This window comes from Nerophis lumbriciformis, linkage group LG05, assembly GCF_033978685.3.
Source record: "Nerophis lumbriciformis linkage group LG05, RoL_Nlum_v2.1, whole genome shotgun sequence".
NCBI classification, from domain to species: domain Eukaryota; kingdom Metazoa; phylum Chordata; class Actinopteri; order Syngnathiformes; family Syngnathidae; genus Nerophis; species Nerophis lumbriciformis.
This window is the reverse complement of record NC_084552.2, coordinates 22,642,221-22,651,710: the sequence shown is the minus strand read 5'-3', so window position 1 is coordinate 22,651,710 and position 9,490 is coordinate 22,642,221. Positions and strand designations below refer to the sequence as shown.

The following is a 9,490-nucleotide window of genomic DNA, read 5'->3' as shown; positions in this document are numbered from 1 at the left end:
AGCATTTCATGGAAGCTGCTTTTATACCCAATCTTGGCACCCACTTGTTCCCAATTAGCCTGTTCATCTGTGGGATTTTCCAAATAAGTGTCAACTATCAGTCTTTTTTGCCACTTGTGCCAGCTTTTTTGAAACATGTTGCAGGTGTCATGTCTGTTGATCATGTTTTTGTTTTAGTCATGTTCGGTTTTGTTTTTGGACTCTGTGCACTCTTGTTTGTTTTTGTCACCATAGCAACCCATTCGTTTTCACCTGTCATGTCACGCACCTGTCTCACGCTTTGCACTCACACACCTGTCACTAATCATGTCACTGCTATTTAAGCCTGTCTGTTTCTGTTGTTTGTCCTGGTGACATTATCTATCTACCCATCCATGCTACCCATGATATTCATGTCCACCTTTGTTATTCATGCTTCATGCCATGCCACAGTAAGTGTTTTTTGTTTCTTAGTTAGTTGCCTTTGTGCTAGTCTTTTGTTTTTATAGCCAAGTTTTTTTGTACTCCCGCCCTTGTGCGCGTCTTTTGTTTGATTCCTTTTTTAGTTAAAATATTAAACATGTATTTACCTTCACGCCATGTCCAGTCCAGCTTTTATTGCATCTCGGGAAAACAAACCCGCCATAGTCCACGTTTTGACAGCAGGCATCAAATTCCAAATCTGCTTATATTTGCAAAAAATGTAGTTTTCCAGTTAGAACATTAAATATCTTGTCTTTGCAGTCTATTCAATTGAAAATAGGTTGAAAAGGATTTGCAAATCATTGTATTTTGTTTTTATTTACGATTTACACAACGTGCCAACTCCACTGGTTTTAGTTTCCTTTTTTTGGTCTACATCGTTATTGTTTTGCATCTTGAAATAATGTTCGAGTTTGGAAGTAAATAGTGAACACGATGCAGAGGAGCATCTGGAGTTGCTGTTGCTCTATCTGCAAGCAGAGCGAGGCAAGGAAGTAGAAAAAGGTGAAACGACAACATGCAGTGTTGCTGCGACTGGAACCTTAATTGCCCCGAGGGAAAACACCAAAGGGGCTCGCGTCAGAGAATCATTTCAGGAATATGGCAGTGTAGGAGTGAGGTTGCATGGGTGCACATATAATGTTGGGGTCCTTTGAGGGTGTGAGAAAGCTCCAATTAAAGCATGAAGTTTGCTGGAGTGAGGGGGGGGGGGGGGGGGGCAGGAGCGAGGGATGAGTGGAAGGACAGACGGAAGGACGGAGAGGGATGACAAAAGAGGAAAACAAAGAAAAATAGCAGTAGAGGGTAGAAAAAGGAGGGATACGATTTGAGGATAAGCAGAGATCATCCATCTATTGTTGAGGGGATGGAAAAAGTCACCCTGCCTCTTCGTCCTCCTCTATTCATCCCCCTCTTTTCCTGGCACTCTGCTTTGAACACTGTGGTGGGGAGGATAGAGGGATGAGGATGACAGATAACGCCGCTCCATCCTGTTCCACATCATCTGTGTGGTGCTCCACCTGTGAAGTGCAGAGACAAAGAGAAAGGTGCAACATTAGCATGCTGAGAGTGTCAGCACTCCTCTTTTTGCTCTCTCCCTCCATCCCCAACACCCTCTTTTCCATCCATCCATCTCTGCCTTTTTTTTCTCCTCGCTGGCCACTGCAATTATGCCATCAAAACACTCCATGTCTGAGTGCATAGCGCTCTCTCACTCGCATGCGCGCACACACACGCGCACACGTGGGGCATCAAAAGAGAGGCGTGTGTGCATAATTTAGTGGTGTGTGTGCGTGTATGACAGCTGTGTGTGTGTGTGTGTGTGTGTGTGTGTAAGCATCTCAGTCTGCAAAAACTGATTCTCCAACCTTTGACACTCTTTATACTGTGCATGCTTATTCTAAAATGTCCTGCATGCACGCACGCACGCACGCACGCACACACGCGCGCACACACACACACACACACACACACACACACACACACACACACACACACACACACACACACACACACACACACACTAGGCTAATGGACACGTTGAAACACAAGCCGCTATGACCTACATGCCTATTAAACCAAACACAACACTCTGACACCTTTGGTTGACCACACATACTCATTGCTTTTGTTTTTGTTGCTTCCTTTTTGTACCTTTCTCAGCCTCTACAAACACACACACACACACACACACACACACACACACACACACACACACACACACACACACACACACACACACACACACACACACACACACACACACACACACACACACACACACACACACACACACACACACACACACTTTAGAAGTGTGTATATTCCCATTCTCTGGCTGTTCGTTGTCTGTTTTCACCTTGCCCTCAGCTATTTGGTGCGTACTATTAGGCCTCTCTCTCTCTCTCTCTCTCTCTTTTGCACCCCCCCACACACACACAGTATCACTCATATGTTTCACCGTTACTGTCTTGACAACACGTGTCCTGCAGAACAGCTGACAAGGTATACATGGAGCAGTAGTGCAGGAGTCGAACATGATCATTGAGGCACATGAGTATAATGTGAAGGCTCAGCTGCAGAGACAATGTGCTGTGTCCTCATGCATGTCCAACCATGGAGGGGTCCCTCACAAAAGACCGGACAAATAGGTCCTTAAAGGCCTACTGAAATGCGATTTTCTTATTTAAACGGGGTTGGCAAGTCCATTCTATGTGTCATACTTGATCATTTCGCGATATTGCCATATTTTTGCTGAAAGGATTTAGTAGAGAACATCGACGATAAAATTCGCAACTTTTGGTCGCTGATAAAAAAAGCCTTGGCTCTACCGGGAGTAGCGTGACGTCACAGGTTGTGGAGCTCCTCACATCTGCACATTGTTTACAATCATGGCCACCAGCAGCGAGAGCGATTCGGACCGAGAAAGCGACGATATCCCCATTAATTTGAGCGAGGATGAAAGATTCGTGGATGAGGAAAGTGAGAGTGAAGGACTAGAGGGCAGTGGGAGCGATTCAGATAGGGAAGATGCTGTGAGAGGCGGGTGGGACCTGATATTCAGCTGGGAATGACTAAAACAGTAAATAAACACAAGACATATATATACTCTATTAGCCACAACACAACCAGGCTTATATTTAATATGCCACAAATTAATCCCGCATAACAAACACCTCCCCCCTCCCGTCCATATAACCCGCCAATACAACTCAAACACCTGCACAACACCCTCAATCCCACAGCCCAAAGTACCGTTCACTTCCCCAAAGTTCATACAGCACATATATTTCCCCAAAGTCCCCAAATTTACGTACGTGAGACTTTTATTAGTAGGCTGCACAGTGACGTACATATTCCGTACAATTGACCACTAAATGGTAACACCCGAATAAGTTTTTCAACTTGTTTAAGTCGGGGTCCACTTAAATTGATTCATGATACAGACATATACTATCATCATAATACAGTCATCACACAAGATAACCATCAGGGTGTATACATTGAATTATGTACGTGACATGTACATACGGGCAAGCGATCAAATGTTTGGAAGCGTACTCACGGTACCGTGTCTGCGCATCCAACTCAAAGTCCTCCTGGTAAGAGTCTCTGTTGTCCCAGTTCTCCACAGGCCAATGGTAAAGACTGACTGTCATCTTTCGGGAATGTAAACAATGAAACACCGGCCGTGTTTGTGTTGCTAAAGTCGGCCGCAATACACCGCTTCCCACCTACAGCTTTCTTCTTTGCGGTCTCCATTGTTCATTGAACAAATTGCAAAAGATTCACCAACACAGATGTCCAGAATACTGTGGAATTTTGCGATAAAAACAGACGACTTAATAGCTGGCCACCATGCTGTCCCAAAATGTCCTCCACAATCCGCGACGTCACACGCTGACGTCATCATACCGAGACGTTTTCAGCAGGATATGTCGCGCGAAATTTAAAATTGCACTTTAGTAAGCTAACCCGACCGTAATGGCATGTGTTGCAATGTTAAGATTTCATCATTGATATTGGCATTTTTTTGTTGTTGCAAATAATCATTAACTTTAGAATTTGATGCCGGCAACACGTGACGAAGAAGTTGGGAAAGGTGGCAATAAATACTGATAAAGTTGAGGAATGCTCATCAAACACTTATTTGGAACATCCCACAGGTGAACAGGCAAATTGGGAACAGGTGGGTGCCATGATTGGGTATAAAAGTAGATTCCATGAAATGCTCAGTCATTCACAAACAAGGATGGGGCGAGGGTCACCACTTTGTCAACAAATGCGTGAGCAAATTGTTGAACAGTTTAAGAAAAACCTTTCTCAACCAGCTATTGCAAGGAATTTAGGGATTTCACCATCTATGGTCCATAATATCATCAAAGGGTTCAGAGAATCTGGAGAAATCCCTGCACGTAAGCAGCTAAGCCCGTAACCTTCGATCCCTCAGGCTGTACTGCATCAACAAGCGACATCAGTGTGTAAAGGATATCACCACATGGGCTCAGGAACACTTCAGAAACCCACTGTCAGTAACTAGAGTTGGTCGCTACAGCTGTAAGTGCAAGTTAAAGGGGAACATTATCACAATTTCAGAAGGGTTAAAACCATTAAAAATCAGTTCCCAGTGGCTTATTTTATTATTCGAAGTTTTTTTCAAAATTTTACCCATCACGCAATATCCCTAAAAAAAGCTTCAAAGTGCTTGATTTTAACCATCGTTATATACACCCGTCCATTTTTCTGTGACGTCACATAGTGATTCCAATACAAACAAACATGGCACATAGAACAGCAAGTTTATAGTGACATTAGCTCGGATTCAGACTCGGATTTCAGCGGCTTAAGCGATTCAACAGATTACGCATGTATTGAAACGGATGGTTGTAGTGTGGAGGCAGGTAGCGAAAACAAAATTGAAGAAGAAACTGAAACTATTGAGCCATATCGGTTTGAACCGTATGCAAGCGAAACCGACGAAAACAACACGACATTCAGCGACAAGGGAGAAAGCGAGGACGAATTCGGCGATCGCCTTCTAACCAACGATTGGTATGTGTTTGTTTGGCATTAAAGGAAACTAACAACTATGAACTAAGTTTACAGCATATGAAATACATTTGGCAACAACATGCACTTTGAGAGTGCAGACAGCCCAATACAGGGCTGTCTGCATTTAAATGTTTTTAAGCTAAATTATTGGTAAACACAGTTTATGTATAATAATTTACGTAAAACCGAGATTAATGAATAAAGTTTTCATCAATTAATATATTCTGTAGACATACCCTCATCCGCTCTCTTTTCCTGAAAGCTGATCTGTCCAGTTTTGGAGTTGATGTCAGCATCTGCTTTGAGTGTCGCAGGATATCCACACATTCTTGCCATCTCTGTCGTAGCATAGCTTTCGTCGGTAAAGTGTGCGGAACAAACGACTGACCATTTCGTCGGCTTTCCCCACAGCCTCGTATTTTGAACAAATTTCGTCCAATTTCTTGCCACTTTCGCATCTTTGGGCCACTGGTGCAACTTGACTCCGTCCCTGTTCGTGTTGTTACACCCTCCGACAACACACCGACGAAAGTGAGAAAATGGCGGATTGCTTCCCGATGTGACGTCACAACGTGAAGTCATCGCTCCGAGAGCGAATAATAGAAAGGCGTTTCATTCGCCAAAATTCACCCATTTAGAGTTCGGAAATCGGTTAAAAAAATATATGGTCTTTTTTCTGCAACATCAAGGTATATATTGACGCTTACATAGGTCTGGTGATAATGTTCCCCTTTAAAACTCTCCTATGCAAGGCGAAAACCGTTTATCAACAACACCCAGAAACGCCGTCGGCTTCGCTGGGCCTGAGCTCATCTAAGATGGACTGATACAAAGTGGAAAAGTGTTCTGTGGTCTGACGAGTTCACATTTCAAATTGTTTTTGGAAACTGTGGACTTTTCCTCTTTGGTCCTCCGGACCAAAGAGGAAAAGAACCATCCGGATTGTTATAGGCGCAAAGTTGAAAAGCCAGCCTCTGTGATGGTATGGGGGTGTATTAGTGCCCAAGAAATGGGTAACTTACACATCTGTGAAGGCGCCATTAATGCTGGAAGGTACATACAGGTTTTGGAGCAACATATGTTGCCATCCAAGCAACGTTACCATGGACGCCCCTGCTTATTTCAGCAAGAAAATGCCAAGCCACGTGTTACATCAACGTGGCTTCATAGTAAAAGAGTGCGGGTACTAGACTGGCCTGCCTGTAGTCCAGACCTGTCTCCCATTGAAAATGTGTGGCGCATTATGAAGCCTAAAATACCACAAGGGAGACCCCCGTACTGTTGAACAACTTAAGCTGTACATCAAGCAAGAATGGGAAAGAATTCCACCTGAGAAGCTTCAAAAATGTGTCTCCTCAGTTCCCAAACGTTTACTGAGTGTTGTTAAAAGGAAAGACCATGTAACACAGTGGTGAACATGCCCTTTCCCAACTACTTTGGCACGTGTTGCAGCCATGAAATTCTAAGTTAATTATTATTTGCAAAAAAATAAATAAAGTTTGAACATCAAATATCTTGTCTTTGTAGTGCATTCAATTGAATATGGGTTGAAATGGATTTGCAAATCATTGTACTTCGTTTATATTTACATCTAACAGAATTTCCCAACTCATATGGAAACGGGGTTTGTATATACATATGTACAGTCGTGGTCAAAAGTTTACATACACTTGTAAAGAACATAATGTCATGGCTGTCTTGAGTTTCCAATCATTTCTACAACTCTTATTTTTTTGTGATAGAGTGATTGGAAAAAAACATTCATGAAGTTTGGTTCTTTTATGAATTTATTATGGGTCTACTGAAAATGTGACCAAATCTGCTGGGTCAAAAGTATACATACAGCAATGTTAATATTTGGTTACATGTCCCTTGGCGAGTTTCACTGCAATAAGGCGCTTTTGGTAGCCATCCACAAGCTTCTGGTTGAATTTTTGACCACTCCTCTTGACAAAATTGGTGCACTTCAGCTAAATGTGTTGGTTTTCTGACATGGACTTGTTTGTTCAGCATTGTGATGTCAGATGAAACACATTTTAGCTGTTTGGCCACAATACCCAGCAATATGTTTAGAGGAGAAAAGGTGAGGCCTTTAATCCCAGGAACACCACACCTACCGTCAAGCATGGTGGTGGTAGTGTCATGCTCTGGGCCCGTTTTGCTGCCAATGGAACTGGTGCATTACAGAGAGTAAATGGAACAATGAAAAAGGAGGATTACCTCCAAATTGTTCAGGACAACCTAAAACCATCAGCCCGGAGGTTGGGTCTTGGGCGCAGTTGGGTGTTTCAACAAGACAATGACCCCAAACACACGTCAAAAGTGAAAATCAGGCTAGATATAAGGTTTTAGAATGGCCTTCCCAAAGTCCTGACTTAAACATGTGGACAATGCTGAAGAAACAAGTCCATGTCAGAAAACCAACACATTTAGCTGAACTGCACCAATTTTGTCAAGAGGAGTGGTCAAAAATTCAACCAGAAGCTTGTGGATGGCTACCAAAAGCGCCTTATTGCAGTGAAACTTGCCAAGGGACATGTAACCAAATATTAACATTGCTGTATGTATACTTTTGACCCAGCACATTTGGTCACATTTTCAGTAGACCCATAATAAATTCATAAAAGAATCAAACTTCATGAATGTTTTTTGTGACCAACAAGTATGTGCTCCAATCACTCTATCACAAAAAAATAAGAGTTGTAGAAATTATTGGAAACTCAAGACAGCCATGACATTATGTTCTTTACAAGTGTATGTAAACTTTTGACAGCAACATACATACATATATACATACATATATACTGGCATAAAATTTAAATTTGGGATTTTTTTTTCCGATGATAATAGGGGTGTAACAATTGATCAATAGATCGATTTATATTTCTAAATTTCAGGTATATCGATTTGTGCTCGGCAAGTTCTCCTTCCGGAAGATAGGTATCGAGCCAAGATCGTTTTAAAAGGGAATAGATGGTTTTAATCGATACTTGAAAAAGGTAACCATTGGATTTACGAACGGCAGACTCTATATGAATTTGAGCTTTTTGCCCGTGTGTGACGTCATCAAAACAAAAAATGCCGGAAAGCTACGGTGGTGGAGAAAGGTCATAACAAACGTCACAAGACAATAATTCGTCTGATAAAAGTGAAATCAGCCTTTAGAAAAAGAGTGCAAAGTTATTTACTGGAATAGAAATGACCACAGTTGAGGCAATAACATTAAACTGATATGTTATGTGGTATTTTGTACCTGTGTTTATTCTCATGTTGATTGGCGCAATTGCATCCTTTTTGTTAACACATTTTATACATTTATTGATAGTGATGATTTGTATTGTGAACTCGTGTACAATTTTTATTTTTGTGTTTTCAATGTGTTTTGCAATGTTTTAAACAGTTTAGTAAAATGTTATTGTGGAGGGGGGCGTAGCCTGCGGGCCTGCAGCAAAGCGGGGTGTGCCAGGACCGGCCTCGAAGTCAGCGACAGGTGCGTAGATGGCCCAGGTGGGCTTTATTATCTAATCACCTGTCGCTGACTTCGAGGCCGGTCCTGGCACACCCCGCAGGCCACACCCCCCTCCAAAGTAATGTTTTGTGTGGACCCCTGTAAGACAAGTGTCAGCTAATAGGGATCCTTTTCAAATAAACAATATCATTAATTACAACACAAAAACTTTTAGTTACAACACGATGGAAAATGTTGCGACAAAACACAATAATATAAAGCCACAACTCAACTTTAAGTCACAAAGGACACGACCGACACAACGGAAGTGACAGCGGAGCAAGTTATGGCGACGCACCGACTTCCGGAACACAACAACATGAAGCGACAACAACAACTGGCAGCCAAGGAGAAGTCATTTGATGAGAAAGAAAGCAATAGAAGAGATGGATGAAGGAGGTTATGGAAATTAGGAAATGAGTGGACAAACAAACCCCGTTTCCATATGAGTTGGGAAATTGTGTTAGATGTAAATATAAACGGAATACAATGATTTGCAAATCTTTTTCAACCCATATTCAATTGAATGCACTACAAAGACAACATATTTGATGTTCAAACTCATAAACTTTATTTTTTTTTTGCAAATAATAATTAACTTAGAATTTCATGGCTGTAACACGTGCCAAAGTAGTTGGGAAAGGGCATGTTCACCACTGTGTTACATGGCCTTTCCTTTTAACAACACTCAGTAAACGTTTGGGAACTGAGGAGACACATTTTTTAAGCTTCTCAGGTGGAATTCTTTCCCATTCTTGCTTGATGTACAGCTTAAGTTGTTCAACAGTCCGGGGGTCTCCGTTGTGGTATTTTAGGCTTCATAATGCGCCACACATTTTCAATGGGAGACAGGTCTGGACTACAGGCAGGCCAGTCTAGTACCCGCACTCTTTTACTATGAAGCCACGTTGATGTAACACATGGCTTGGCATTGTCTTGCTGAAATAAGCAGGGGCGTCCATGGTAACG

The 9,490-nt window shown here is 42.2% G+C and overlaps 1 long non-coding RNA gene across 1 annotated transcript in view; it reads right to left on the bottom strand.

Annotated features, from left to right (window-relative positions):
• Positions 1-1,260: 1,260 nt before the first annotated feature.
• The window catches only part of LOC133606768 (uncharacterized), a 65,834-nt gene continuing 57,604 nt past the window's right edge, over positions 1,261-9,490 (bottom strand). Inside the window, exon 4 of the long non-coding RNA XR_009815297.2 lies at positions 1,261-1,481. This is a non-coding gene — a long non-coding RNA (uncharacterized lncRNA). The remainder of the gene's footprint in view (positions 1,482-9,490) is intronic.